Here is an 8,419-nt window from a genome sequence, read left to right as displayed (position 1 = left end):
CTATGGCAATAAGTAGTCCACATGTGGCAATAAGTAGTCCACATACTTATGACTTTCGTCACCCTTGAACCATTTCGGTTCGGCTGTAGCTAGCAGCCAGGTGTGGGGTAGTCAGCCTCGTATAGATCTATACACTCAAGTCACACTCTCTAAATACTAGAGATTCTGGTTATGGGTGTAGTCCTCCACTCGCGTATCTCGATGGAGTGTTCTTCGAGGACGTGTGTCCAATCATACAGGATTAACAAATTTACTAGTAGTAATAAGATAGTCCTCCACTCGTGTATCTCGGTGGAGTGTTACCGAGGACAAAATAGTGTACAGGTATTATGTTCAAATGTCTAGTGTTATGCTTTTAACTTGTAAAATGTGGAAAACCATTTGTGAAATATATGTAAAACATAACAGTTTAAAGACCTATTTCACAAATACAAGTTACGTGATCTGTATTTTCAATTTGTTATCAGTTGTGGTAATCAGTTATAAAAGCATATGAAATATGAAACACACATTTGAAAACATGTTTTGAGTACAAGAATTCCCTTGTACTTTGCTTGTGTTCCCCACTGAAAACAGTGAAAAAGTGTAGGGGTATGAACTCACCGGACTCGGAAGTGCGTCGGTTTCGAATACTAGACGTTGGTTCGGGGTTTGATTACTCGTGATGTCCCTATGTAAATTGAAATAATGTCCATATATATAAAATTAGGGATACATTCACTAATCATATGGAACATTACACTCCAATGAGGTTAAACACCTCATTACGAGCGTTTGGAGTGACCCGGGTGACATCTTCGGACGTGTAATGGCACTAGGGACTTGGGACTTGAGTTTACTCCCCAAGAGTAAACATTTTAAGGAGTCTACAGCCATTGAAAACACACATACATGAGTTTACGGTCGTAAACTCATGTAGGTGTGATTTTGGGTGTTTAATGGCTTAAATGGACATGGGGATTGATGGAATGGATTTCTGAAATGCCTTGGAATTGATTGAATGAAAGTATAACACTTAAAAGGGAGTTTACGGTCACACCATAAGAGTTTACGGCCGTAAACTCACCTATGGCCAAGGAAAATTGATTTGAGCTTCAAAGAACAATCACATGTGATTCTAGTTAATTTTCCAAGCCTTGTTATGAATTTAGAACATCATTTAACACACTTTTTGGAGTTTACAGCCTAGAGGCATGTTCTAAGGCCGTAAACTCTATTATAACCATGAAAAAGATAGTTTTTGACGCTTAAAACAATCACATGTGATTCTAGAAATTTATACAAGCCATTTGAGTGTATTTGATGCATCATTCAACAAGTTTTATGAGTTTACGGCCAAGGGTATGTTCCTAGGCTGTAAACTCCTATAAGTGACATTTTTGATGTGTTTAAAACCCTTAAACTATTTTTAGATGCATCTAGATTTTACCACAAAGCCATTGGTTGAGTTTCAAGGCATTTGGACATGTTTTAAGGCTCTAAATCCCCAATCAAGAGGAGTTTACGGCCCAAGAATGTGTCTTGGCCGTAAACTCACTTTTGTCTCCCAAAAATTATGTTTAAGGTGTTCCAAGTCCAGATTAGTAAGCCTTAAGGTCATATCTAAGTCCCAACTATGATTTGGAAGGGTTATTTGGCTCAAAAACCCCATCTTTAGGAGTTTACAGCCCATGCTTGTTCCTTGGCCGTAAACTCATGTTCGTGGTCCCAAAACACAAATTAAACATAAATTTGAAGGCTAAAGAGGTTGAATAACAAGTTAGGGGTGTTACCTCTTTGATTTCAAGCCTTAAATCTTTGTTTTGGACCTTGATTTTGGGATGAGGAGAGAGGTTGTGAGAGTTAAATGAGTAATTGACCAAAGGATTCAAATGGAGGCTTAAACACGTTTATATAGTGTTTAAGTTTTGGACACGGTGGAATTCTACCCGATACCGGCGTTAGACGAGGCTTTTGGTCGTACCCGATTGAGTTACCGTAAACCGATACGGTAATTTCTAGAAATATTCCGATCACTAAAGTTGGGTGTTAAAATGATTTCTAAATGTATTAAGACACCCATTAAGTCATTTTATATTCGCACTAGTTAATGACTTAATTAAACGGAAGGTCGAAAATCGAATTTGAAAACGACGATTAGCTGCGCGAATTGTACTACAAAAGAGTTACAATAAATGATACAGAAATTTCGGGTTGTTACAGGCTTGACCAAGAGTCCCACTGTAGTTCCCTCCTACTGATTGCGCTTCATTCAATACGGACTGTTCAACAGGCATCGTGGTCTCTTCCCTATGTTGTTGTAGTAATCGCCTTGTCTCCTCCATTTGGCGATCTAACATCATCTGTATCATTGCTTATACCCTAGGCATCGTTATTGGCTCAGGTGCAGCTCCTACAACAGATACTTACTCAACTACTTGAGGTTGAGGATCTTGATCCCTGTTTTCGTTTGCATTTGCAGCTCCTCTATGAGTTCTGGCCATTACAATCTATATAACGAATAAGGCGAATTTAGGTCTTTATCCTTGTTAGATATGTCAATTCCTTTATCACTCCAAAACGTTTACATGTTAGTTCTAATCTCGTAATCATGCTTAGAATCCTACACACATAAGGTTTCCAGATCCGGTCGACAACAAACCATAGATCCGAACAAATAATGGCACACATGGCAAACACATAGCATTTAGCATATAACGACATTTTAGGCATCTTCCCTAAAATAAACTAGTGCTCGTGTCTAAAATATGGTAGACACTCATCTCACAATCATCACTTAGCATTCTAAGTTCAAGTCTAGAAATTCTACAATTTCTTAGTTCGCTTAAACTAATGCTCTGATACCAACTGTGATATCCCCTAATTTCTCGGCCAGAAAAGGCCGATTTCATTTATGCTTTTTAAAATAAAATCAGAGAAATCTTTTTAAAAGATGTTGCGGAATTGGTCTCCAAATAAAATATGATAAAAGTTTATCAAAATCCTTCATTAAGAAGGTATATGTTTTCCATATATATATATATATATATATATATATATATATATATATATATATATATATATATATATATATATATATATATATATATATATATATATATATATATATATATATATATATATATATATATATATCAACACCTCAGGATGTCATGTTCCGAGACAGATCAAAAGCATAAACAAGACATTATAAGCCTTTCAACAGTTATTTACAACTACTGGCCTATAATCCAAAAATCTCTCTTCATCCTCCGACTATGTTCGGGGTCCACTACCTGTAACATAAAAAGCTGAGTGGGTCAGGCTTGGGAGCCTGGTGAGCATATAGGGTTTTCAACCCACAATAAGAATAAACTTACTAAGTTCATCAATCAACAATAACCCTGATTACCCGTTCCTGTTATCCTCACTTTACGTCCCTAAACACTTATCACAAGGGACCTAGCCTAAAGAATATCATCGGGATGGACACTAATGCTAAGGGGTTTCCTCAGCCACACATGTCCTAAAGGAAACCATGAGGGGGATGGAGTACAACGAATGAACACTGTTAGTTCATTAACACCTACAGGTTGCGGACCTGCTAATGTTTCCCACTGGACTGTCTAAAAAGTCCATGGTTTTCATCCAAACTCCGCTAGATGATTGGATTTCAAAACACATCGAGGCCTCTCATAAATTTTATTTTATCACACATCACTATCTACCCATGTTCTACCCAACATATTTGTAGATAAAAATACTTATACATTTTAAAACTTGTATAAAACATCAAGTCAACAGTTTCCTCAAATAAACAATTAATATATCTACACATAGCACGTATTATAAGGTAAATATTTCATATCTATGTGTAAAATGAAAGTGACTATACACTCACTTGATTTGATGATAATCGGGCAGCAATTCGTTTCCTAAAACGATCGTTTCTAATAAAATCGAGAGTTTTGTTGAGAAACCGGGCTTTGCAAAAATCCGGCTTCGAAACCGAAAAGATAATTTTTTCGGGCTTCTCGAGCACTTCATGGCGTATTCCGGGCTTTACAATCGATATCGGGGCTTTGGTGGATTCTAAGATGAAGAAAATATGAAGAGAGGGGTGAAAGATGGTAAAATCTCAAAAGTACCTGAGAGGCTTCGCAGGTACCCTTCTATTTATAGGGTCCGAAATCTTGATCCAATGGCTGAGAAGCTTCGTAGTGGGTGGCTCGCACGAGGATTGCATGTGCGAAGGGCTCGCTGACAGCTTCTGATTGGACCGCGGTCTACTGCAGCACATGCGAGGTTCCGAGCTAGGCTATGCGAGGCTCGGAGCTAGGGTGGTGCTAGGTTCGGTCCGGATGCGAGCTTCGGATTGGGCCTGCCTTTGTTCGAATCAGAAGAGGACATGGGGCGACACACGGCAGTCTCACATGCGAGGTGACTCAGCAGCTCCGATACATGGCGCATGCGGAGCGAGGACACCTGGCCAGCATGCTGCGACGGTGACGTGGCCGAAGCCACATATGCGAATTTTCTTGGTTTTTGTGCAAAAACTTCTAAAATTCATAACTTTCGTATACGTCCTTTGTTTTTGAAGTTCTTTATATGCACGCCGTAGCTAAAATTACGCTCTACAACTTCCGTTTAGACTTCGTCGGCTAATTTTGACTTTAAATTTTATATTATTATTTTTAACAGACCGGGATAGGAAATCCGTTAAAAATTCATAACTTCTTCATCCGACGTCCGTTTTTGTCAGACTTTTTACCGCTATGCTCCTAATGACGAGACCTTCAATTATCATTTAGGTTTTCTCGGCTAAAAATTGCTCGATCTAAAATTCAAGGTTTTAGCTGTCTACTGTTAAGCTGAAACTTCGAAAAATCATAACTTCCTCATACGAAATCAGATTTGGGCGTTCTTTTTATCGAACTTCTCGGTTTAACGAATACTACGACTTTAGTTTAGATTAGTAAGGCTAAAAAGTAGTTTATCGAAAACTCACTTTTTTACGACATTCAGCACCGTGCCGGTTTTGTCGCGAAACTTCGACAGGTCATAACTTCTTCGTTATAACTCGGATTTTGGTATTCTTTATATCCCCGAAATCCTTGTTTCAAGCACTACAAGTTTATGTAAAGATATCGGGCTTATCTCAAAGTTTAATTTTGACGCTTATTTTTATTCCTAATTAAATAAACCCTAATAATTAAACATAAAACACATAATTCACATAATATTCACATAATTCCTTTTCATTTCTTCAAAATGAGTTACAAAGGTTAACCCACACTATCAACTCAATATAAATGCCTAGGCTAGAAACACGAGTGTTACACTAGTGTTCGCCTAACTCCCAAATTTTGATATAGAATAGGACCATCGGCTAAAAGTCTTACTTTCTTTAAGTTTCTGTAATCGGAGACCTTTAGAAAGGTCAATTTTTTCTAACTTCGGATGTAACGCAACCATATGTTTAATATATATATAGGGAATATCTCTTTCATGTGTTAATTCTGTGCATTTCATTCAAGTTCATGAGTTTATCTATTGCTATTCAAACACCATTTGTGGATTAAACTCAAAGCCCTATGTAGGTCAAACAAAATTCTTGAACTATTAAAAATAGTTAACTCATTATCATTCAACTCTCAACCACCAATACTTATAATCTTTCATTTTTATTTCTTGGCAGCACGATGCCTCCTCGTCCAAACCTAAGACCCAGACCGAGCATGATACCAACGCCACCTCCACCACCAGCTTATGATCTATCCATGGTCCAGGCTGCTATCAAAGCGGCAGTAACCGCCGCCCTCTCACAAATAAACTCCAACGGAAATGGAGGGGTAGGAAGCAACACAAATCATTCCAACCATGGCAATGGCCATGGCCACGTAAGGGAATGTACTTACAAGGAGTTCTCCAACGCAAAGCCAAAAACTTTTAATAGCACTGGGGGAGTCATTGCACTGATGCAATGGTTCGAAAAGACAGAAATGGTCTTTGAGATCTGCTCTTTCCCCGAAATCCATGTGAAGTCCGTGACTCTCACCGTCGCCAACGCCACAAGTTGGGAGGAGTTGAAGGTGCTACTACTGGAGGAATACTGCCCAAGGGGAGAGATACAAAGGCTAGAACAGGAGTTCTGGAATCTGAAGATGAATGGGTCTGACCTAGTCGCCTACACAGCCAGGTTCAGCGACCTTGCTGCCTTGTGCCCTGTCATGGTCAACCCAGAACCGAAAAAGGTTGAGAGGTACATTTGGGGGTTGTCTCCCCAGATTCAAGGTCATGTCTTGGCCTCCAACTCTATCACTTTCAACAGTGCTAAGCGCCTGGCTTAGCGACTCATCGACCACGGGGTTAAATAGGGTACTGTTGCAGCTACTACCGATCCATGAAAGGAGGTATAGGTCCAGGGAAGGTTTTGGAACAAGAGAAGGGGACAAACCCTATAGGGGAACCCCAAGAAAGAACAAATGGTAGCGGCACACGCTATTACTATTCATACCACCACTACAATCATAAGTTCATACAGTGGGAGATTTCCGAAGTGCAATCAATGCAACTTCCACTACCACAGTCCTTGCCATGACTTCCAATGCACCAGATGCAATAAGAAGGGGCATACGGTCCTCTTCTGCAAGGAGCCATCCCAAAAAGCCGCCCCCACTGCTAATGTCGGAGCAAGCCGCGCCTGCTTTGAGTGCGGAGCCACGGGGCACTACCGTATGGACTGCCCGAAGGCAAACAACAGGAGTACCGGTGGAAGCGGCCGAGTGCTCGCAATGGGACAGGATAAAGCCGTTGTAGACCCCACTATTGTTAAAAGTACGTTTCTTCTCGATAACTCTTATGCATGCATTTTGTTTGATAGTGGAGTGGATAGGAGTTTTGTGTGTCATAAATTTAAAGGCCTGCTGAAACAAACAACCCAATCATTAAGTGAACCGTTTATAGTAGAAATGGCTAACGGTAAAACAAAAGGCACAAAGGAGATAAACTTCAACTGTAACCTAACTCTAAACGATAATCCCTTTCCATTTAACCTCATGCCAGTCTCGGTAAGAGTTTCGATGTCATCATAGGCATGGACTGGTTGAGTTCTCATCATGCGGACATTTTATGTTACGATAAGGCCGTTCGCCTTAATATGCCAACCGGCGAAACCCTTATTCTATATGGCAAAAAACCCAGTACCACTCTTCATATTATCTCGTGTATCCAAGCTCAGAAGTGCCTACGCAAGGAATGCCACACGTTTTTAGCACATGTTGTGGATGTGAAACGCGAAGTCCCAGGACATCAAGAGCGTGCCTGACGTATGCGAGTTTCCTGATGTTTTTCCCGAAGATCTTCCAGGAATACCACCCGCGAGACAAGTTGAATTCAGAATCAATCTGATTCCCGGAGCTACCTCGGTAGCCAAAGCGCCCTATCGATTAGCCCCAACGGAGATGCATGAGCTATCCAACCAAATGAATGTTCTACTTAGCAAAGGATTCATCAAGTCGAGCTTCTCGCCTTGGGGACTAGTGTTGTTTGTGAAAAAGAAGGATGGATCATTTAGGATGTGCATCGACTACCAAGAGCTCAACAAAGTTACCATCAAGAATTGATATCCCTTACCACGAATCGGTGAATTTTTCGACCAACTCCAAGGAGCTAACTACTTCTCCAAGATCGATTTGAGATCGGGATATCACCAGTTGCGAGTCCTGGAGAGTGATATTCCCAAGACGGCCTTCCGAACAATATACAGGTATTACGAGTTTGTAGTGAAGTCGTTCGGACTAACGAATTCCCCTGCCGTGTTCATGGACTTAATGAACCGGGTATGTCATCCATTCATGGATAAATTTGTGATAGTATTCATAGATGACATACTCATTTATTCAAAGAGTAAAGAAGAGCATGGTCAACATCTGAGACAAGTCTTAGAGACATTACGAGCTGAGAAACTTTATGTGAAGTTCTCAAAATGCGAGTTTTGGATTAGGAAGGTGGACTTATTAGGTCATGTGGTCAGTGAAGAAGGAATCCACATGGACCCATATAAAATCAAGGCTATCGAAAATTGGTCTGCACCAACTACACCAACGGAGATTTGCCAATTTCTAGGCCTTGCTGGTTATTATTGAAGGTTTATTCAGAACTTCTCCAGCATCGCAAAGCCTCTTACCTCCCTAACTCAGAAAGGTGTGACCTATAACTGGGGAGAAAATCAAGATGTTACATTTCAGACTCTGAAATAGGCCCTATGTAGTGCACCTATTCTTTCTCTTCCAGAGGGGATCGAAGATTTTGTGGTGTATTGTGATGCTTCGAATCAAGGGTTAGGCTGTGTGCTAATGCAACGAGGAGAGGTTATTGCGTATGCCTCACTATAACTGAAAACACATGAAGTTAACTACACCACTCATGAATTAGAACT

The sequence above is a fragment of the Lactuca saligna genome, chromosome 5 (genome assembly GCF_052625555.1).
Source record: "Lactuca saligna cultivar CGN05327 chromosome 5, ASM5262555v1, whole genome shotgun sequence".
Lineage (NCBI taxonomy): Eukaryota > Viridiplantae > Streptophyta > Magnoliopsida > Asterales > Asteraceae > Lactuca > Lactuca saligna.
The sequence above is the reverse complement of the archived record's forward strand: the minus strand, read 5'-3'. Positions refer to the sequence as shown.